The following is a 25,247-nucleotide window of genomic DNA, read 5'->3' on the forward strand; positions in this document are numbered from 1 at the left end:
CAACAGAACACAAGTTAATGAGCATGACATTGGATCAATTCAAACTGTCGATAATTCACAAACATCAATAGTGTATTATTAATGGTAAATCACTTGTTGACCCACTTTATTAATGACTGCAACATAAAAATGTCTACCCATACATGTTTTGAAAAACCATTTGGTTTAGAGTATATAAGAAGGGGACTGGTATTTTTTCACCTAAATTGGGAAAATCAGCTAATTTCTGGCAACTGGAAGGCCATTTATTACACTCATAATTTTGCCATTCTTGGCATTACTTCTGTTGGAGTGGTTATTTGAAAGCCAATTTCCTAGTAACAAGAATACTCCCTCTATGTTAGATTACAGGAGAATAACATCATTATCTAATTTAACCAAAGTTTGAAATAACAAGCACAAAGTTGGCTGCAGCTCAGCAGCAGTTTCCACTGTTTAATTACCCAAAGGGTAGATTATTGAAGGACCCATCTCATCTCTGCATGGTCTTTCATGACTGTTAAAAAACAGAGGAGAAGTACATGTCTTATTGTTTACTGGCTCTTCATGCTTCAGCATGTAAGTTACATGAATAGCCCTACTCACATTACTTAAAGGCAAGTTATATACCCCTTCCTAACTTCAAAAGGCCAAGGAAGTTCAATCCTACACAGAAGTCATACATAGAAAATATGTGACATACTTATGTGTGTTTGTGTGTGCCTGTTTCTGTTCTTTGAATCTTCATCTCTCTCTCTCTCTCTCTCTCTCTCTCTCTCTCTCTCACACACACACACACACACACAGAGAGAGTCACACTTTTTACTTTAGAACTTTACACATGATGCTTTCTCACTCAAAATGCCTTTCATAAACACATATTTACCTAGCTGATCACTGTTCCTCCTTCAAGGTCACACATTGAGTTGCTTTGCATAGATTTCCTTAGCCTCCAATTTTATGTTGCTGTGATTAACACTTTTATTGAAACCTATTTTTATGGTACTTATCACAATTATTCTTACACAAATATCTCACATTTCATGTCTTCCTGCACTTTTTATAAATTCACTGCAGTGTGTATGGTGTCTCACACAAATACATGGTACAAAATGTTGTGACAATTTATAGAACTAACCAAGATTTCTTGGCCATCCATGAATGCTATTTCTTTAAGAGTAAAATCCAACATAGGTCTTGGTCCCCTACCTCTTCCCCTGGTTTCTGCTCCTTTCAAAGAGATCGTTTCTGCAATTAGAAACAGGCCTTTGGAGATACCACTAAGCTTCCCCTTGAACCTGGTGACAGAAATTTCAGGCGATTAGGGCTTTATATTTTATTTCACCAGAATAAATTTCAAATGATTTATATTCTCAAGCTTTCCAGATAGACACAACAGGATTACGTTTCCCTGCTCTTTTTTTCATTCTCCCAGCGTTTGGCAAATGATCCAGTGTATCACCATAACTACCAACTCCCCTGTCTTTTTCTCAGCTGGGTGCTGAGTTGTGTTCACTTTAAAATCTAATCCCAGGATTTATGCAGTCCCTGACCTCTTGGTACACATTTCATTCTGTTGATCTCACAAAATCCAGCTGGGGATGGTTTGCTTGGCTCCTTGATTTTTCTTCTCTAGAGAGTGTCCTCGTTACAGTGTATCTCCCCAGCCTGAGCCCAGGGAGCTTTTCTGCTTCCCTCCAAATTCTAAATTTATTGCAAGACTTGGCATGCTAAACAAATTCAAATGTAGCAGTGTGGTGAAACCTCATTAGTTAGCACAGGATAGATAGTACTTCTTCCCTACTTCCACTGAAAGAGGTAAACAAAGAGCTAAATTTAATATACTAGGTTCCTGGCATCGATTTCTCCATCTAGTATCCTTTCCACTTCCTTTGATTCTTTTCTGTTATACTGAATATCACTAAATTAATTTTCTCTGGGTTGAATTTGTTAACCCAATCGCAAACAAAGAAGAGCAGAAATTTGCCTGTGCATACAAATGAGGTCATGCAAACCTCACATTGTACTCTCAAAGCCCAAAATCTATCCCAGCATCTCAAATCTCCAGGTACAGTGTCTGCTTACCTCTGCCCACACAGAACTTGCTCCAAGTGCGCAGTTAATTCCTCTGTTCCTCCCTAAGGATCACCTTCCATTCTCAGTTGCTGGCTCGATTTCTCTTCTGCTCCTTTTATTGTGGCTATGTCTCAAGGGATGAAATCTTGAACCCAACTTTTAATGTATTCACTGAGTATGAGAGGAAAAAATGTGTGCTCCATAAAACACACATTCTGGCTCCACTTCCGAGAGAGACAAGCCACACAGCCAGGACCCCTCCCAGATCAGGCCTTGAAAGGTCCCTACATACCTGTGGCCCTCATTTACATGAGCTCCGTGACTACTAGACCTTAATATCTTCAGTTTGATTTCTACAGGAGTTCCTCTAGCTTTGCCAATATCATTTTAAAGCGATTTGCATATAATGGGTCCTGTTCACTTTCATAGTTTACTTTCTAAGAACTGTCTTAGGTTTTCACTTTTCAGAATCTTCCAGGGGGTAGTTAAAGGTTGAAGTGAGGGTATGCAAGCATAAAATTGGAAAATTCTTACTACATGATTTCACTTTTCGCTTCTTTTTAGTATCATTAAAACCCTCTCTACTCCTTCCTGTACTGTTTCAACAGCCTCCTAGATAAGAGTACACTTCCTTTCTCCAATCTATTCCATAAAAAACAATTGGTCTTTGTGCAACACCCCAGTGATCTTCTCACTTCTTTCCTCAGAAACCTCTGCTCCTGACAGGGTTCTCCCACTGCTGTTCTCAGAGCAGCAGCAGCAGTCTCACTGGGAAGTCATTAGAAAAGAAAGTTCTCAGACTCTACACCTGGTTTTCTAAAGGAGTAACTCAGATGTGGGATCCAGAAATCTGTTTCAATGAGCCTTTGGGGTGGTTCCGATGCTCACTCAAGTTTGGAAATCCCTAGAAAATAAATAATCCAAATCCTCAAAACATGTCATTTAAGCTCTTCCATGACAAGATAAAAATCTGCATGCCAAGTTCAATCCACACACCAAATTGTACATTATCTAAGCATTAGTAAAACTGTAATACCTCCTGCTTTTAAAATATGCATTATGCTTTTTTATCTGTGTATTTCCTTTAAACTATTTTCTCTTTAGGAATCTCCCTTGTCACATCTGATCTTACAACACCAGAAACAATATCTCTGCTGAAATCCTGTTTGGTCTTCAAGGCCCTGTGTGAAAAACACCACCCTTTAAAGACTTCCCTCCAAAAAACTCCGTATCTCTTTACACTCTTCAAAATAATTTGAATTCATTATTTTGGGGTCTATAACATATTTTTTATAATGTTTTATTGGTGAGTATGATGAGCGATAACCACTTTCACTATTTGCCGAGAAAGCTTGGGGAAGCAAGCATTACATCCTAGTCACCTTGATTCTGCTTTAATGTCTTCTACATAATTAGTATTCAGCATGAGTAGTATGTGTGGAAAAGTAAATACCCTTTACTTCCAGAAAGAGCAATGCTCAATATGCCTATTTTTGCCAACTTTAGATCTCCTGCTTACATGACAATCCTCTAGTCTCCACATGAGTAATATATTACAGAACTTCCCATCCAGCAGTGATATAATGGAATAAACTCTGGATTCACCTTATATGAACTTAAATTCAAATCCCATGGGGGCTGGTGCTGTGGTGCAGTGGGTTAAAAGTCTTGGCCTGAAGGACCACATCCCATATGGATGCCGTTACTAGTCCTGGCTGCTTCTCTTCCTATCCTGCCTTCTGCTATGGCCTGAGAAAGCAGTGGAAGATGGCCCAAATCCTTGGGCCCCTGCACCCACATAGGAGACCCAGAAGAAATTCCTGGCTATTTGCTTTGGATCGGTGCAGCTCCGGGCAATGTGGCGATCTGGGGAGTGAACCAGCGGATGGAAGACCTCTCTCTCTGTCTCTACCTCTCTCTGTAACTCTGGCAACTTTGGAAATTTATATTCATTAAATAAAAGTTTAATTTTAAAAAAAAGAGCCTTAGGTGATTACTGACATCCTAAATAAGAGTGTCAATTGTGAACTTACCCCTCATGTAAGATCTCTGTCCTTAATGTGTTGTACTATGCGAATTAACAGTAAAACTACTACTCAAACAGTACTTTATACTTTGTGTGTCTGCGTGGGTGCAAACTGTTGAAATCTTTACTTAGTATATACTAAGTTGATCTTCTGTATATAAAGATAATTAAAAATGAATCTTAATGAAAAATGGGATGGGAGAGGGTGTGGGAGATGGGATGGTTTGCGGGTGGGAGGGAGGTTATGGAGGGAAAAACCGCTATAATCCAAAAGTTGTATACTTTCAAAATTTATAGTTATTAAAATAGAATAAAATAAAATAAAAAGATAAAAAAGGCAAATAAATGAAGTAAGTCTTTGAAAAAAAATTCAAATCCTAATTTCACTACTCCTTTGCTGTTTTCTGGTAATTGTCTTACCTCTTTGCATTTCATACATAAAATGGAGCTATACTATCTACTTCATATTATTGTTATGATGACCATATTCTATGTAATAATATACAGAAAACATAAGAACAAATGAGTCATAAACTATACCTCAGGGCTGGTGTTGTGGCTTAGTGGATTAAGCTACCACCACAATGCTGGAATCCCATATGGTATCTGCTTGTGTCCTAGTTACTCCACTTCCAATTCAGCTCCCTTCTAATGCAAATGGAAAGCAGCAGCAGGTGGCCCAAGTACTTGAGCCCCTGCACCCACTTGGGAGACATGGATGAAGCTCCTGTCTTTGGCCTGGCACAGCCCTGAAAATTATGGCCATGTGGAAAGAGAACCAGTGGATGGAAAATATCTCTGTGTCTGTCTCTCTTCTCTCTGTAACTCTGCCTTTCAAATAAATAAATAAATAAATAAGCTTTCTTTAAAAAACTAAGTGTACCTCAAGAAACAAAGGCTTAACGATTTTCTAAGTCCATATATACAATAAATAATCAATATAAAATTAGGAATAAAGTATTTTTGTTGCAAATTATATCCAACTTCTACATAGAAAATAAGAAAGAGGGACAAAATATCACATAAGTAATACCTTAGGCTACAGAAAAATTAAGCAACCAGCTACTCTACAATAGTTCCTAAAGCATCACTGAACAGGTAACTGCCTTGATCATTCTCACGAATGAACCTCAATGACAGGGCACTTCCACTCCTGCAAAACCATCATGAGCTCCATATTACTGAAAGCACGGTTACTGATCCAGAAACCAAGGATCTCTCTTATCTTTTCAACTGGTAGCTATACTATCTTTTCAGTGCCATATTCTCACTTTTCTCAATCCCAGTCTGACTTATGCTCCCTTCTCAGTGAGTGGTCTATGATTTTCAGAGTTATTTGCCATTGATAAAATAGTTCTTTGAAATATAAAATATATATTTTGAAATATAAAACATATAAAATATAATATAGGTGATATTAGTGAAATTAATGACTAACTTAATTGACAATGACCGTCAATTTTTTTTAACTTTAAAGACTTCATTATTCCTCAAAGCTTCATAGTTTATTACACTATGCCTCAAAGTCATCAGTTCAAATTAATTAATGAGGATTATTTCTCAATTATTTGTATTACATTCTATTCTTCCTAATAAAATCAAATATTTCTGAGATACCGCTTAGACTTGCCTTGTACCGATTGTTCTGCAGAACTTTTTGTACATGAATTTTGTTTTGTTGTGTATTTTGGTGTTTTTAAAATGTATTTATTTATAGAAAGGGAACAGATTTCATATATACAATTATCTCTCCTTGCCTCCTTTGCTACCACTCTCTTCCCTTCTCTGTTCTTATTTTTCTTTTAATTTTTGCAATGACATATTTTCAATTTACTTTATAATTAAAAGCTTAATCCTCCACTAAATAAAGAATTTAGCATGTAGAAAAATAAGTCTTCCTCAGGAGTGTAAAAAAGGACTATGAGCAATAATCAAACCTCAAGTTGTCAATTTACTCATATACTTTACTTTTCTATTATTCTGTGTATTACATACCACAAATCAGAAAATATAATATTCATCTTTTTGGAGACTGGCATATTTCACTTAGCATAATGGTTTCCAATTGTATCCACTTTGCTGTGAAAGATAGGATTTCATTGTTTTTATATGGCTGAATAATATTCTATTGTGTCTATATACCACATTTCCTTTATCCAGTCATCAAATGATGGACATTTGGATTGATACCATATTGTAGCTATTGTGAATTGAGTCACCATAAACATTGAGGTACAGATAATTCTTTCATATCTTATTTCATTTCCTTTGGTAAATTCCAAGGAGTAGGATTGTTGGGTCATGTAGTAGATCAATTTTCAGATTTCTGAGAAAGATGCATATCATCTTTGGTAACAGTTGTGCTGGTTTATATTCCCACCAACAGTGTATTAGTGTATCTTTTTCTCAACATCCTAGCCAGCATCTGTTACTTTTTTGATTTTTGGATGATAGCCACTGTAACTGAGATGAGCTGAAACCTCATTGTGTTTTTCCTTTTCATTTCCCTGATGGCTAGTGATCTTGAAAACTTTTTCATGTGTCTATCGGCCATTTTTATTTCATGCTTTGAAAAATACCGGCTCATATCCTCAGTCAATTTGTTAATTGAATTGTTTGTTTTGTTATTACTGAGTTTCTTGAGCTCCTTATATCATTCTGGATATTATTTCTTTTTTTTTTTTAAGATGACAGCACTGCAGGTGGCAGCTTTACCCAGTACTACCCACTACACCACAGCAACAGCCCCTGAATATTAATTCTTTATCAGATGTACAGTTTGCAATATTTTTTCCATTCTGTCCATTTTCTATTCACTTTGTTGAGTATTTTCTATGCTGTACAAAAGCTTCTTAGTTTGATGTAATCCCATTTGTCTAATTTTGCTTTTATTGCATGTGTTTCTGGGGTCTTATCCAAGAAGTCCTTGCCTAGGCCAATGTCTGATAGTGTTTCCCTACGTTTTCTTCCAGCAGTTTGATGGTTTCAGCTCACAGGTTTAGATTCTTGATCAAGTGTGATTTGGTTTCTGCATAGAGTATAAGGTAGGGGTCTTGCTGCATACTGCTGCTTTCAGAGATTAAATTTTCCCAACCCCATTTGTTGAAGAGAATGATTTTTCTCCAGTGAGAAATTTTAGTTCATTTGTCAAAGATTAATAAATTATAGATGTATAGACTAATTTCTGGGTTTCTAATCTGTTCCATTGGTACAAATGTCTATTTTTGTACTAGTACCGGGCTGTTTTGTTTATAACTGCCCTGGAATATGTCTTGAAATTTGCAATGGTGATACCGCCACCTTTTTAAAATTGTTTAAGATTGCTTTAGATATTTGGAGTCTCTTGTGATTCCATGTGAATTTTGGGGTCACTGGTTTATAGATCTGTGATGAATGCTCTTGGTATTTCTAATGGGATTACATTGAATTGTAAATTACTTTGCATAGTATGGACATTTTGATATGGATTTAGAAAAATACTTGTTTTTCTTCTAACCCTTATTATTCATTGCTGGTTATAGCAACGCTATTCGATATTCAGGACATGGGATCAAGCTTGGTCCCCATTGATTAATAAATGGATAAAGAAAATATGGTCTATATATCCACAATGGAATATTATTTCCCCATAAAAAATAATGAAATCATTACATTCACAATAAATGGATGTTACTATAGATCATTATATTAAGTAAAATAAGCCAGACACAAAAAAGACAAGCATCAAATATTTTGTCTTAATTATTTGAGTGTGTGTATGTGTGTGTGTTCAATCTGAATTTTTAAAAAATGGTTCTTGGGGTTGGGGATGAATGGAGGTCAGATGAGGGGTTTAAAAACACAATAGAGTGAATATAATGGGTCCTAGAGTCACCACAGTGAGGTGACTATGACTCAATATATATATATATATATATATATATTTATAATATTCAGTATAAAGGTAAAATATATCACATAATATATTCTAATATTTTTATAATAATATACCTATTGTAATATTAATTAACATAACTTTTTCTATCATATAATATCCATAATAATAGAAAATATATAAGATACTATATAATATCTAGTATAGTAATATGATGTATTAAGTATTATATTATAACATGATGTATAATATAATGTACAATATATAATATTCTGTAGAAAAAACTGGAATACAGGAGCTGATATACTCCAAAGAAAAGTACAGATTTGTCTAAGTATTTGATGTCTCTTTTTTAAATACAGTTGTCTTACTGGTTCATACATCAAATAGCCTAAGAAAGTATTTTAGGGAAGCTTGTTTTTAGTTTTAAAATAGCTACAATGTTGCATGGGTATAATGAAGATAAATTACATGAAGCACTTATCTGCACTCATTTCTTGAAGGCAGATAGCATACTTGGTGATCCTTTCTAAATGTTTCACCCTATTGCTAAAAGATTATAAGCCACATCGATTGAATTGCTGTACTCTTTTTTAAATGTGCAGGTGACAACACAGAAGCCTGATTTCAAATATTTGTCTACCACATCCTAGTTACATGGCCTTAGTTATTTAAATCCTGGGGCCTCAGAATCTTATTTACAAAAATGGACTTTGTAGTATTTACTTGGCAGGTTGCAATAAGGATTAATGAGATAATTTGATTAAACAGCTGGCACATACCTGGTACACAGTAGTATTCAATAAAGATAAATATTCATAAAATGGAATAAATATCGCTCATCATGAGAAACCATGAAAACTATGTACAGAGCGTAATGGAGCAGTTACACATTCCGAACCATGTACTTAAGTAAATAATGACAAAATCCCCTTCTATTTTTGATAATGTGTTTTGTTAAGCCATGTAGTCTATATATTTTGAGTGCCTTCTGTGTATCAGGTATTATGCTCATACTTTTGGAGACATAGAAAAGAAGAGACAAAAATTCTTTAAAAGTAAAGGGACCAGTGACACAAATATTATAAAGACAAATACTATGTATGTAATTGACAATATATTTATGCATACTTATAAGCATCTATATGTTCTCTATTTCTACACACACACACACACACACATTTTTCCACCTCTGAACCAGCACTTGATTTCCATTTCGATCTGCCATGTTTTAATGACATATTCCTTGAGACGTTTTAGTAAATCAATTACTTTCATACTTAAATAACCAAGAGTTAGTAAGAAAATGGAATTAAAGGTAATGTTCATTTTCTATGATCATTGTGAAGATCCCTCACATATGAAAGCTAAGTGCAAAAGTAAGAAATGAAAATATGAAATTTTGCATTGGATTGTAATTATGTAAATTGACTACAAGGAAATTTTTGAATTCTTCTCCTTTACCAGAGACTTAGGTTAAGATTTCTTAATATGAGATTCATGAACTTTCTAGAAGACATATCAGTGATTTCTAATAGTTTTGATAACTCAGTAAAATTAGGTGCAAGATTTTACATGTTTGTGTACCAAACCCTTCCTCCCCATTCTTGGGGAGTGACAATATAATTTTCACAACATTCCAAAGACATCTCAAAACACCCACAATTAAGAAAAGTCGAGGGCCAGTGCTGTGGCATAACAGGTAATGCTGCTGCCTACAGTGCCCACATCTTGTATAGGCGCTGGTTTGAGTCCCGGCTGCCCCATTTCCAATCTAGCTCTCTGCTATGGCCTGGGAAAGCAGTAGAAGATGGCCCAAGTCCTTGGGCCCCTGCACCCTCGTGGGAGACCAGGAAGAACCTCCTGTCTCCTGGCTTCGGATCAGCACAGCTCTGGCTGTTGAGACCATCTGGTGAGTGAACCAGTGGATGGAAGACACCTCTCTCTCTCTCTCTCTCTCTCTCTCTCTGTGTGTGTGTCTCTTTCTCTCTCTCTGTCTCTGCCTCTCTCTCTCTTTCTCTCTGTCTCTGCCTCTCTCTCTCTCTCTTTCTCTCCCTCTGCCTCTCTGTAACTCTGCCTTTCAAATCAATAAATAAACCTTGAAAAAAAAGTCATAGAGGAGAGTCAATCCCAGTGGAGTGATTTATGGGGTTGATTCTTAGCTTAGTGTGCTGTGACTTGTCATATAACACCATCATGCCGTATATTCCAATCATACCCAGCAGGAGGTTTTATGTCAAAAACCCAGGAGGCATCCACTTCACTTGTAATGAGGGCTTAGTAAATGCAAGGTTCTATGAATACTGGAGACCTTGCCTCTTCCTTCAGGGAGAGATTGACACTGGAAAGCAATTACAATCCAATGTTATTAGTATCAACAAGGAGTTACAAGTCATTTGCTTATTCCATTGGAGAGTGTTCTCACTTTTCTCAAGGTTTTACATGTCCAGTATGTGTAACAGTTAGCCTCTCTACAAAATCAGAGCCCTCATCAGTTTTGTGTCTAATTAGTAATGATTTACATTTTTAATGTACCTTACTAAACTCCTTGAAATGCACTACATTGTTTCAAAACCAAATATAGAAAAGCTCAAACTCAAACAAACAGAAAATGGTGACAACAGTGAAGATTTCATAAAATACTTTCTAAATCCATGCACTTAAGACAAAGAAAAGATCTCTAATGTTATACAGCTCATTTTGCTTATTTTGAAATAAACTTATTTAAACACTTGTATGTGTTTTTCATTATAGCATTAAATGGTTAAGAGCCTGTTGAATTCTGCTGCTAGAATGATAAGATCAAACAGTTTTCATATCCATTTGCTGAGTTCTCTGTTGTGAAATGTACAGTATTATTACTTATGATAGTTCTCCTTTTCACAAGCTCTTGTTTAAATTGATTATTATATATCTCCAAGTTATTCTTATGCCAAAATCTCAGACATCTGAGACACTGATTTCTATTCTTTGGTAATTTAATATTTCCTTTCATTCAGCCTGGTCTGTTTTTACTAAGCTATAATCATTAAAAAAATTATTTAAACATATAAGAAATTTTTTTTTGAAAAGCCCAGTCTACCACAAATTATAGTATCTAATCCTACTTAATTACACTTAGCAAATCTAACAGGTATTCACATTTAATATGTTTCTCAAAATTCAGGAATCTATCAGTTCTAGAATTTCCTTAGTTTTGTTAGACATAGGAATGCTAGAAAGAAGGCATGGCTGACCTATCTGTGCCTTTTTCTGGGAACTATCCAGTCTCATGCTTTGCTCATGTTGAGTGCTGCTTAATTTATAGACAGAAAGGGCAGCACTGAGAGTGAATATTTAAATCACAGGCAATCTCAAGAAAAATCAACGCATAAAGAATGCATATCATTTTACTTATCTTACCAGGTTAATTTTTTTTCCCTCTTCCCATTTATCCCTTCCATTGTGAAGGTAGCATATCATTTTTAGAGATGATCCTGTTTCCCTTTGAGTTTAATATTGAATTGCAGTATTCAGAATGATGCTCAGATACAAAAGTTGATAATTCAAAATAATTCATCTTACCCAGTATTATTGTCAATTGATTTTAGGGGGAGGGTTATAATAAAATAGTAATAATGATAACATGCTATATGTTAAGCAAAGTTATCTGGTGTCACTGCAGCAATGATAAGATATAAGTTTATAAATGCTGATATGCTTGAGTATTGAGAACTTCAGGTTTTCTGACATATGTTGCAAAATTCACCAAAAATGATATATCTTTCACAATGTTAGGTAAAAACAAAACATCTCTATATAAATTCCAGTCATTGGTATATTTTAATATTTATCCCAAGCATCCTATATCAGTTTGTTACCATCGCCATGAATTGTCCAATATCCACTTTTTAAAATTCCAACCACCCTTAAATTAATTCTTAATGTAAAAACCTAACAGCTGATATGCTGTGTCAGAAGTCTGAGGCTGAATATACAAATATGCCTGTGTTGATAGTATAGGAGGGAGTTTACTGTTTTTTTTTTGTATCTGTATTTTCTAGTTATATATAATAAACATGTACTGCAAGGATAAATTTACATTTTATTTGCTTGAAGAAGAAAACATCTAAGTAAGAAGAGCCTAAGATATAACCTAGGACATGAAGAATCAGCAATGAGCACTGGGAGCCTGGTGATATGGTGCAGTGGTTTAAGCCACTGCTCGTTATGCCTGCATCCCACATCAGAGTGACAGTTTTAGTTAACTGGGAAGGCAGCAGAAGATGGCCACTGACTTGGTCCCTGCCAACCTTTGGGAGGACAGGATGAATTTCCTGACTTGCTTGCTCTGGCCTGTTCCAGCCCTGCCTGTTCCAGCTATTTATGGAGTGAACTAGTAGATAGAAGATATTCTCTCTCTGTCTTGCTCCATCTTCCCGTGCCATTCACGGCTCATTAGAATAGCTAAGACTCAAATCAGCATTCTGATATGGGATGTTAGCATCATAAACTTTGGTCTATCTTGTTTACCACAATGCTGATCCCTAAAAATATGATGTGTTCTGCTTGACAAGTGAAACAAAAAATGAAGGTGCACAATGTATATGTTCTGAAAATTAATTGTAAGAGCAGATATGATTAATTAAACTGATAAGTATATTTAAAATTGATTGTATATATTCATTGGTTACAATGTAGTATTTTGATGCATGTATTCAGTGGGTGGTGAAAATCAGATTATCCAGCATGTTCATCTACTTAAATATTTATCTTTGAATTTTTGATTAACACTCAAAAATACATATCTGGGGTGCAGTGTGACATTGCAATAGAAGAATACAATTTGTGTTGATGTAATCAACACAGTGTTTTCTTTTCTCAGTCATCATTCTATGCTTGGAGCCTCTGAGCTCCTCTCCTGTATCCATCATAAAACATATAGAAAGTTACTGTAAACTATAGTCACTCCACTGTGCTACAGACCACTAGAACTTATTTCTTCTACGTAACGATTGTTTAGTACGCTTTGTTCATCCTCCCTTTGTATACCCTCTTCTCTCCTTCCCAACTTCTAACATTACCATTCTATATTCAGATTGCCTTCTTTTGCAGCCCCCACTAATGAGAATGGAAATCCCCCATAAATGTATACAATTATGACTTGTCAATCAAAAAATTAAAGTTATACTGACTCATTTTTTCTATTTCATTTTTAAATATTCTGGCACTCAATCTTGGGTATTTTCTTTTCTTTTGCCTATAGTCTTGCTACAGGATTTTAAAACACTAACATGTAAATTTTATAGCCAGGTCTAACATAGTTTTAGATCCAATTCATATCGAACCATCTAATTTTATTCAAATTCACAAGGTATCACTTTAGCCTTGAGATACCCAATGCCTGTCAATTTACATTCTCACAAACCTGCTGTCAGTGTGCTCCCAGTGACCCCTTAGGATTCATGCTTCCTTTTACTGTATTTCACACATTCTACCATTCGCTATCATACCATTATTGCATACCTTGGAAATACTCTATGTCCAGAATTCTGTTCATCTTCACAGGCCCAATGCTGGTCTAGGTGTCAACGTCTTTTATCTGAGCTACTACAATGGTTGCCCAATTGCTTTCTTGCCATCTGTTAAGTCAGAAAATCCAATGATAGCATTCAATACTTTTGTATATGTCAATCATTATTTATTGAATTCAGAAGAAAATCCATGGCTTATTCTTGTCTCTGATTTCATGTCAGGCTTTATCTCCTCCCTCTTAATTTATGATGTTTCAGGCTCCTTTAATTTAAGGAAAATGCCCATCATTTTTATGATTTGGGACTTATGCAAGTGGTAGTCTCCTTTGCAGAGGTATTCTTATCTGTCTCCTTGTGGTTAGCTTCTTATCTAGCTTTTGTTTCTATATCAAATGGCACCTATATGCTCTTAAGTAATTTGCTCCTCTGGCCTCAGAATCAGCCCTTAAGGCATTTGGATCTGGCTAAAAAGCCCATGAGAGTTTCTCAGGATGGAAAGCCAGGACAAAAACAAAAACAAAAAAAAAAAAAAACCTAAATTAAAGATCTCTGTGAGTGAGATCCCAGCGGAAAGAACGGGCCATTAAAGGAGGTACCTTTCTCTGAAGGGAGGAGAGAACTTCTACTTTGACTATGACCTTGTCTAAATAAGATTAGAGTTGGTGAAATCAAGAGGTTTCCATAGCAGCCTCCGGTGATTACTGACGTCATAAATAGAGTATCAATTGTTAAATCAACAATGGGAGTCACTGTGCACCTACTCCCCATGTAAGACCTCTGTCCTTAATGTGCTGTATTATGCGAATTAATGGTAAAACTACTACTCAAATAATACTTTATCTGTGTGTTTGCAAACTGTTGAAATCTTTTCTTAGTATATACTAAGATGATCTTTTGTATAAAAGATAATTGAAAATGAATCTTGATGAAGAATGGGATGGGAGAGGGTGCGGGAGATGGGATGGTTGTGGGTGGGAGGGAGGTTATGGGGGCAAAGCCACTATAATCCAAAAGTTGTACTTTGGAAATCTATATCTATTAAATAAAAGTTGAAAGCAAAGTAATTTGCTCTACAATTTGACTTCTAAGGAAGGTTATCCACTTCCTCCAGAGTGGTCAGTTATATATAATGAGAAGCTTTGAAGGAGAAAAACTTTATCAAGTTATTAATACATAGTTGCTTCTTTTCTAAGTGTTTTCTCACCTTGAATTTGCATTAACTAAAAAAATTGACACTTTTGATCCTTCCAAAAAAAAAAAAAAAAGAAAAAGAAAAAGAAAAAGAAAAGAAAAGAAAAAGAAGAAAAGGAGTGTCCCAGCATGACTTGCCTTGTTTACTTACTGCTGTTTCTCAACTAGGAGCTTTCATTTACTATTTTGAGAGGTACAATCTTTCGTCCTATGGGGCTTTCATACATATTGCTGCATCACTAGCCTCTTGTCACTAATACCAGTAGTGTCCCTTCATCATTATGATAAATCAGAAGACCATACACATTGCCAACCGTCCCCCTAGGGAGGCAAACTATACCCTTGTTGGGACTTTCAGCTATGAGATTCTAGTGAAAAAAAAAATGAGTTTCATCTTTGCCGACACTGTTATCATTGATAATGTTATCTACATTTACAATTCAGAGACTCAAGAAAAGAAAATAGTTTGTCTACTAAGGAGATGGTGGATGAAATAACAAACAATGATTTGCAAGACTCTAACTCCTATTCTATACTAACTTACCTATGTATAAATGCTGGTAATTTGGAGAAAAGAAAAGATAAGAGCCAAAATATCATTACCATTAAATGGTCATGGATGTAAAAATGAGTGTAAGATAACATTTGATTCTAGAGCTCTGGCAAGGCTTCCCAGCAAAGGAGGAATTTAGCCTGATTTTTTTTTAAAAAACAATGGTTAAAATTTAGTTGGTAAAATGGTATGCTTCAGGCAGAGGGCATATCATGACCAAAATAAGAAATACGAGAATGCAGAGATCTTTCATTTATTTCATTTAGGTTCTCTCTCTCTCTCTCTCTCTCTCTCTCTCTCTCTCTCTCTCTCCCTCTCTTTTTTTTCCAGAGTGTCTTGGCTTTCCATGCCTAAAATACTTTCATGGGCTCTTCAGCCAGATCCGAATGCCTTAAGGGCTGATTCTGAGGCCAGAGTGCTGTTTAGGACATCTGCCATTCTATGAGTCTGCTGTGTAAAACTTTCAGGAGTTTTTACTTGATTCAATAAGCAATAAGGAAATTCTGAATGTTTCTGAGTATCAGTAGACTAACAATGGGAAAGAAGAGTGAAAGGAGAAAAGAATTTTGCATCTCTTGACTGCCAAAAACCTTCAGTCTATTAGGTCCATGTTTCTCACTGCTAACCCTAGCTTTTTTAGCACCATGAGGTGGTAAAGAGACTAGGCTTTGGACTCAGGTAGTATATATTTAAATTCCTATTTATTCACTTAATTGTGTAATTCTGAACAATTTGTGTAACCATTTCTTAATCTGTTTTTTCTCAACTATAGAGTAGTTTATGGGAAGTACAAGATGATTAAATATACTGATCAACACATAGAAATCACCAAAAAGCTAGATTTTCCTACAAATATCACTATAATGTTATATGTATCCTGGAAAACATGGTGCCTACATGTCAGACTCCATTAATGTTTTTAGGTCTTTGGAGCATGTGAGAATTCTATGCTGTTTATATGAATTATGTGATGCCATTTCAGAAACAGTGAGATGCTGCCAGTATTTGAGATATGTATGTGCATATTTGTGGACACATGTGCTTGTATACATGAATTCCTGTGTACATGAATGATGTATCTTAAGGTTCAGCTATCAGCTTACCACAGTACCCATTGGCTTTTTATGGTCTCTGATGGTGTTTTGAGTCAAAATATATCCATGAAAGACTTCAGAATCACTGTTTCAACCATGAAACAACCCCAGTAGAATATCTAATGCACACTACTTTCCCCGAACCCTCTTGACAACCATCAAGAGAGCCAGTGAAATAGGCTTAGCTGTTAGGATTTCCTCCGTAGCCTTGGTTATTAAGCCAGACATTTTAAGCTAAGCCATTTTAAGGCAGAAGAAGTGAAGCAGAAGGCTAATCAATTATGTAGTAAACTCAGGCTAAATATTTGTGTAAGCCTCCTTCGCCAATCAACATTAAAGACTGAACTCTCCAGATTACACTCATTATTCAAATTTGACTTTATTTTTTCCAAATAACATTGAGCTAAGTTCCCCTTATAATATAAAGTGAGAGAAATATAATCAATAATTATTAAGCCTCAATACTATCTCATGCATTTTTCTTAAACATCATCGTGTACCTCATTTAATGCTCAAATAATCCACAGAAACCTACTGAAATTAATCAATTTAAAACAGAGTAAGAATAACTAAAATGGTGATGACTGCATTTATTCCTTTTACTGTGCTGAGTAATTTAGAAGGTCATGCATCTAAGGAGACTTGGTGCTCCATTCCAAGCACAGAATTGTTAAAACTCACTATGACTCCCTTCTTCCTCAAGAAGTATTTCACTTACTCTTTATTTTAAAATCAAAAAAGTACCAGTTACCTTCTAGGGAGTATTTGAAGAATATGTAAGAAACTAAATGTAAATAAAGTAACTTAAGCTTGACATGTTAGAGAATGAATAGATAATTAGTTTTGTATTTACTTGAAAACTTTTAATTACTACACCATATCAAAAACCATCACTACCCAGGTCAGTACTGTGGTGCAGTAGGTTAAGCCTCTGCCTTGGGAGAGCATCCCATATGGAGTCTCAGCTGCTCCACTTCTGATCCAGTTCCCTGCCAATAGCCTGGGAAAGCAGTGCAAGATGGTCCAAGTGCTTGGGCTACTGTGCCCGCATGAGAGATCTAGAAGAAGCTCGTGGATCCTGGCTTTGGATCCACCCAGCTCCAGCTGGTGTGGCCATTTGGGGAGTGAATCAGTGGCTAGAAGACCTATTTCCTTGTCTCTCCTTTTCTCTTTGACTAATTCTGCCTCTCAATAAATAAATAAATATTTAAAAAGAAAACTATAATTACCTACTCAAAATAAAGGGCTTTACTACTATTTACAGAGTAAGTATTATGTGTAATGTACTTAACCATTGTTTTCTAATGCATATCATATTTCAGATAAAGGAACTGAGTTTCAAGGAAGAAAATGCCAACCCTTATATACCATAACTGGGACTTCTCATTAGGTCTGTCTTATAGCAAACCATACTATTTTAATTATCCTCACTATTCCCTACAGCTCCTGTCCTTACCCCATGTCTGTTTGAATTCCTTTCTTTCAAAACAAGGGCTTAACCTGACAAATATATTCTTGGAATTTTTGTACTATATAATGATAGTTTGGTACAGCTTGCTTTCACTCCTTTAACAACTATAATCCTGCTTTGTATCTTACATCACTGAATTTTCAATGAGGAACACACAAATGGGAGCAGAAAATAATCCCTTATTATTATATGAATTTATTACATATATAGCTATGGCAATTAGTGAAGTAATATGTCTTTAGAAAACAGAATTGTGCCAAGGATTCTGACACTCACCTATTTTAAAAATGATATAAAATATACAAGTAACTAAGAATGCTTTTCAAAACATTTCTCTTTAAAATGACTTACTTGGGGCTGACGTTGTAGCACAGTGGATTAAGTTGCTATCTGTGATGCCAGCATCCCATATGGCTCTGGTTCAAATCTGGGCTGCTCCATTTCTGATCCAGTTCCTTGCTGATTCACATGGGAAAACATTAGAAAATAGCCCAAGTACTTGGGGTCCCTGCTATCCACATGGGAGACCTTGATGGATTTCCCAGCTCTTGGCTTCAGCCCAACCTGTTGCAGCCATCTGGGGAATAAACAAGTAGATAGAAGACCTTTCTCTCTCTCTCTCTCTCTCTCTCTCTCTCTCTGTAACTCTGTTTTTAAATAAATAATAAAGTAAGTTTTAAACTACCTTAAAAGTGATTTATTGCCTTACACATTGTTCCTACTATTTTCCATGAGCTCTTTCTTCACTTTCTAATTAACACAGGATATTTGGATCTGTACCTCCTTCTATGTGCATCTATATTACTTTTCCTTCATAAAAAAATATACAGTGTATAAAAACAGAAAAGATAAACAATAATCCATTTTCAATAGTAATTTCCTAGGCCATTCTTCCACTTCCTTTCTTCTAGTAGCAAATTCCTCTTTTCTTTAGCATTTATATTTTCTCTATCTTTTACAACTATAAATTGCAGGACCTTATTTCTGCTATTTTCAGAGTGTGACCATGTGCCTGTGGCCATGACTGGAGTATTGTATCCCACTGTACATGGTGACTGATGAAAGAATGGGAGGTCCCAGGATCCATCTTTGCTGCCATGCTGCCATGCTGCCAAAGAGGCAGAGACTGCAAGAGAAAGAAAATAACACATTCAAGAGATAGAAGGGAGAGAGAACTGCTAACTTTTTAAAACTTGTGTGACTGCCATGCCTGGATCCAGAAAGCTCCATGAAATATTTTGAACTAGGTACAGGAACATTTCATCTTTTCCTGATTATATTAGTCAGTTTTTATCACTTGCAAGCAAAAAATAGAAACTAATTCTCCTACCTCTATTTTCCACTTACCATACCTACAGAAAAAAAAATATTGTCCAGCTATTCAACCTTGAGTTTGTCTTCCCTAGATGTGGGCAAATATAGGATCGTATCAAAGATAAAATGCTTTTATTAAGGTCACACCAGAACCTGGAGCCAAGAAGGATAAAGAGATCAGTAACCATAGTTCGTATCTTCAAAATACTTCCAAACTAAAGAAATCTATGCATACTTGCATGACATAACCAGAAAAACACATGAATCTTCAAAGAAATTTGTCAGAATATGAGTGATAAACGTGACTACCAGTAAGTGTTGCACCGTTCATTCCATACTCGGGAAGAGTGGTGAAAATCCAGCCAAGCCATTAAGTTCATGTTATAGTCATCGATAAGTGCTTAAGTATTTTTCCAAAAATTCAAAATACCTTAGAAAGAAGGTATCTGTTAATTTTGAGTTCATTTCATATTTTACTGAATTATTAGAAAATAGGCTTTCTTCTCTAAGAAGCTGTGGTCAGTAGATATGTCTTGCCTGAAGTATTCAGTTGAAAGAGTTTTTGAGGACACAACCAGCATTAGTGAGAAATTGCATCGTGATTGCAGTTTATGTCTGGAAATGGGTGACAATGGTTAGAGTACTGTTCTTGCCTTTGTGTGATTGAACTTGTTTTGATTAGTTAAGTGGAAAAGAGCAAGAGGCCACTCAAGGCAGAGGAGCCCAATAAAGGGAGGACACAATGGAAAACAATGGAAGCATGTACACGATTGTTTTCTTAATCAAAATAGCTGCTCAGAGAAGCTGCTTGTCTTAGCAATTATAATTCTTGCATCCCAAATATCCCAGTGCCTAGATTAAATACCCACCTCTAGCTCCTGATTGCAGCTTCCTGGGAAACAGTAATGATGGCTCAAGTATCTGGGGTTCTGACACACATGTGAGGCATCTGAATTGAGTTCAGCTCCTGATTTGGCACCAACCAGCATCCTTTGCAGGCATCTTGAGCATAGACTCCTTCTGGCAAAAAAAAAAAAAATATATATATATATATATATATATACCCTCAACCAAAATGATTGTCAAAGTAAAAAGCTGGGCATTAGGAATCTTTAGACTCTGGGTAGATGACACAATAACATAAGTTCAATTATTGTTATTTTGTTGTAGTGCTGCGTTTCCATTTGCCAAAATTTTCAATTTGCATGGTCAACTTTATAGTCATTGCTTTCATTTATCAAACAAAATTCATGTTGATGGAGCAATAAAAATGACAAAAGAATAAAATATATGATACGAAATTTTCATGACTGATTTTTTAAAAATTTATTCATTTATTTCAAAAGTTAGAATTACAGACACAAAAGGAGAGACAGAGGGCAAACTGTTGAAATCTTTACTTAATATATACTAAACTGATCTTCTGTATATAAAGAGAATTGAAAATGATGGCCGGTGCCGTGGCTCAATAGGCTAATCCTCCGCCTTGCGGCGCCGGCACACCGGGTTCTAGTCCCGGTCGGGGCACCGATCCTGTCCCGGTTGCCCCTCTTCCAGGCCAGCTCTCTGCTGTGGCCAGGGAGTGCAGTGGAGGATGGCCCAAGTGCTTGGGCCCTGCACCCCATGGGAGACCAGGAGAAGCACCTGGCTCCTGCCACCGGAACAGCGCGGTGCGCCGGCTGCAGCGCGCCAGCCGCGGCGGCCATTGGAGGGTGAACCAACGGCAAAAGGAAGACCTTTCTCTCTGTCTCTCTCTCTCTCACTGTCCACTCTGCCTGTCAAAAAAAAAAAAAGAAAAAAAAAAGAAAATGAATCTTGATGTGAATGGAAGGGGAGAGGGAGCGGGAAAGGGGAGGGTTGCGGGTGGAAGGGAAGTTATGGGGGGGGGAAGCCATTGTAATCCATAAGCTGTACTTTGGAAATTTATATTCATTAAATAAAAGTTTAAAAAAAAAGGAGAGGTAGAGAAATATTTGATCATCCACTAATTGACTCCCTGGATGGCCTCAATGGCCAGCACTGGGGCAGGCCAAAGCTAAGAACAAGAAGATTTATCTGGGTCTGCCACTTGGATAACAGGAGCCCAAGTCATTGAGACATCTTCTGCAGCTTTTTCTGGGCTATTAGCAGGGAGCTGATTGGAAGTAGAGCAGCCAGGACACAAACCAGTGGCCATTTGGGTTGCCAACATAGCAGGCAGCAGCTTTACACACAAGACGCTTGCAGTTGATTTTTTAAAAAATCTTTTTAGAGATTATATTTATTTATTTGAGGCAGAGTTACAGAGTGAGAGAAAGACAGAGAGAATGGTCTTCTATCCACTGGTTCTCAAATGGTCGCAATGGCCAAAGCTGGGCCAGTTGGAAGCCAGGAGCCAGGAGCTTCCTCTGGGTCTTCCATGTGGATGCAGGGGCCCAAGCATTTGAACCATTTTTCATTGCTTCCCCAGGCCATAAGCAGAGAACTGGATAGGATGTGGAGCAGCCAGGACTCAAACTGGTGCTAGTATGAGATGCCAGTACCAAAGGCTGAAGCTTAACCAAGTATGCCAAAGTGCCAGCTCCTCAACTGATTTTCTAAAGGCAAAAAGATTACCCTCAGTCAGCTTGTAGAGTCAACAGGTCCTTCGGTTATAATCTGGTATATTCTTGTGTGCTAAAGAAGTAAAATAAAGTTTCATGTAGAATAGTAATTATTCACCCAGTATGCAAACAGTATTCTTACAGAAAAAAAAAACTTTTTTATATTCTATCCAAAACCAGTCTAGGAAATAACAACAAAAGATAGTTCTGCATTTTCCTAAGATCCTGTTAGTGATATAATGCCAAAATTCACACAAGGTACAAGGAGTTCTGCATCCTCTTGGTCACATACATGTTGTATACACTAGCCAAGCCCAAGTCAATCAGGTCACTCTTCCAATCCTTCCTGTTAAAAATAAAAATATTAAGAAAAATAACACTGCATTATACTAAATGCAGTAAATATAAATTTCCAAAGTACAACTTTTGGATTATAGCGGCTTTTTCCCCCCATAATCTCCCTCCCACCCACAACCATCCCATTTCCCACTCCCTCTCCCATCCCATTCACATCAAGATTCATTTTCAATTCTCTTTATATACAGAAGATCAATTTAGTGTATATTAAGTAAATATTTCAAACATATGATAAATACATGATGAAAAACATCCAATAATAACTAAAGTATTTTGTTTCTTATGAAAATCGAATGGATACAAATAGAGAAATAGTATTGTAAAAATTACCACAGAGGGGCCGGTGGCATGATGCAATAGGTTAATCCTCCTCCTGCGGCTCCAGCATTTCAAATGGGCGCCAGTTCGAGACGGCTGCCCCTCTTCCCATCCAGCACTCTGTTGTGGCCTAGGAAAGCAGTGGAAGATGGCTAAAGTCCTTGGGCCCTGCACCTGCATGATAGACCAGGAAGAAGCTCCTGGCTCCTGGCTTTGGTCAGGCACATCTCTGGCCATTGTGGCCATGTGAGGAGTGAACGAATGGAAGGAAGACCTCTCTCTCTGTCTCTCCCTCTCACTGTCTTTAACTCTACCTCTAAAATAAATAAATAAAATATTTTTAAAAATTACCATAGATAAAACATTCACTTCTATTTAGCTTATTATGATTATCTCCAGCTCCTATTGTTTACTGAATTACTGTAGGAAAATCACTAGTGAAGCCAGTTTTAATTTTCTAAAAAAAAGCCAATTTCAGGTTTTAAAAATAACTTAAATAATTAATATAGACATAGTGATAGGCTTGCCCTTTGGCAACTCCATGTTTTCTATTTGCTGCTATAATAAATTACCACATATTTAATATCTTAAAACCATGGGATTTATTATTCTATGGTCCTGCAGGTCAGATGTCTGACAGGGCTATCACAGGGTTAAAAGAACGGTGTCACAAAGGCTGGGTCCCTTTCTGGAGGCTCTAGAGGAGAATCAATATTTTTGCATCCATCAGATGTTACAAGTAGCCCACATTCCTCAGCTCAAGACCTGCTTCATCCATCTTCAAAGCTAGCATAGGTTCATTAATTACTCCTCAGATCACAGCTCTCTGACCTTCTATAGTCACATCTTTTGGGACTCTTCCATCTGCCTCTGTTTCCACTTGTAATGACTCCTCCAATTAGACTGGGTTCATCTACATGGTCCAGGATAATTCCCCTTATTCAAAGGCCAGCTGATGAGCAATCTTATTTACATTTGCATCAATAATGCTCCTCTGTGGTGTAATCTAACATTTTCAGAGGCTCACAGCATCAGGACATGGATATAATTATTCTGTTTTATCACAGCAACTATATCTTATTATACTAATGGATGCTAAAATTAGGGGGAACGAGTTTTTAAAGTATCAGGAAACTTAGACAATACCTCTCGATGCAGAGGCAACTCTCTGTATATATAGATTCAACTAATCACAGATCAAATATACTTCATTTAAAAAACTATGTTATGAACATGACATGCATACTTTTTGTTTTCTTTATTCTGTAAGTAATCTAGAGTTGATTTAAATTGTACAAGAGGGTATGTGCATGTACTATGGTATTTTTATGAGGGATTTTAGAATCCACAGATTTGGACATGCTTCGGGTAGTGGGGCAGGGACTGGAACCAATCTGCACAATACGAAGGGGTGACTGTTCTTATTCAACATACAGTGTAATACATTGACTTTAACATGAAGTACACTTTCAAACACCAATGTTACTAAAATTAGAACGTGGGAGAGTCAGAAGAAGCTCTTGGCTCTGCCTTGTGCCTGGCCCAAACCCTGCCATTATGGTTATTTGAGGAGTGAACCAGAAGATGTAGATCTCTCTCCCTTCCCCTCTCTCTCTATAAGTCTGTCATTCAAGTAAATATAATAAATATTTTTTAAAAAAGAAAGGAAAAGGAATACTAAGGTAATTATGTATAGAAATGTGTGTGTGTGTAGTAGTACTCTGTTTACTGATAAATTGAAACATCATGGTTATGGCATGTTTGGGGGGAAAACAGATTTGAAAATCTCTAGTGAATAGGTGGCGCTTCACACAGGCCTGGGAGTTTGGCACACCAATTAAGTTGCCATTTGGGATGTTCATACCTCATATCAGAATGTCTGGGTTTGAGTCCTCTTTTCATTTATAATTCTGGTTTCCTGATGATGTGTACCTTTGGAGGCAGTAGCAGATGGCTGAGGTACTTGTTTCCCTGCTACCCATGAAGACTCATTTAGAGTCCCTGGCTTTGCCTGGACTCATCCCCAGGCACTATAGGAGTGAATCAGTGGATGGGAGATCTCTCTGTGTCTCTCTGTGTTTCACGACTTTAAAAAAAAATCTTTAAAAAGCTGGGGCCGGTGCCGTGGCTCACTTGGTTAATCCTCTGCCTGCGCCGTTATCCCATATGGGCACTGGTTCTAGTCCCGGTTGCTCCTCTTCCAGTCCAGCTCTCTTCTGTGGCCCAAGGGGGCAGTGGAGGATGGCCCAAGTGCTTGGACCCCTGCACCCGCATGGGAGACCAGGAAGAAGCACCTGGCTCCTGGCTTTGGATCCGGGCAGCGCCGGCCGTAGTGGCCATTTGGGGGGGTGAACCAACGGAAGGAAGACCTTTCTCTCTGTCTCTCTCTCTCACTGTCTATAACTCTACCTGTCAAAAAATAAAAATAAAAATAAATCTTTAAAAAGCAATAAAGTAAAGCTACAGAATAAGTGATACTATTTAAGGCAACTTTTATAGGTCGAAGGGAAATGATTCAGAATGTAGACACAATAGCACTGAGAAGGTTAGAAACAGTGGAAAGAACAACCAAGGCTTATTCTAAGAAAGATTAATTGATCAGGAGGAGAAAACTTAGGAGAAGGCATCCTGTAACCAGAAAAAGAAAAAAAAAAAATCCCCAAATGAAGGATTGCTTCACAGTGGCAGATATTACTGAGAGATTCAGTCAAATAAGGACTAAGGTTAACAACCACAGATGGTAATAATACATTCCTTGTTGACTTTGGTAAATGAGGTTTCATGTAAGCAGTAGTATTTACATACTAAATGGTATGGGTCTAAGAAAATACAGAGATTTTAAAACTATACAATAGAAAGGAAAGAATATTCAGAGATATCTTATGAAGGAGAACATAGA

Source organism: Lepus europaeus, chromosome 7 (genome assembly GCF_033115175.1).
Source record: "Lepus europaeus isolate LE1 chromosome 7, mLepTim1.pri, whole genome shotgun sequence".
Lineage (NCBI taxonomy): Eukaryota > Metazoa > Chordata > Mammalia > Lagomorpha > Leporidae > Lepus > Lepus europaeus.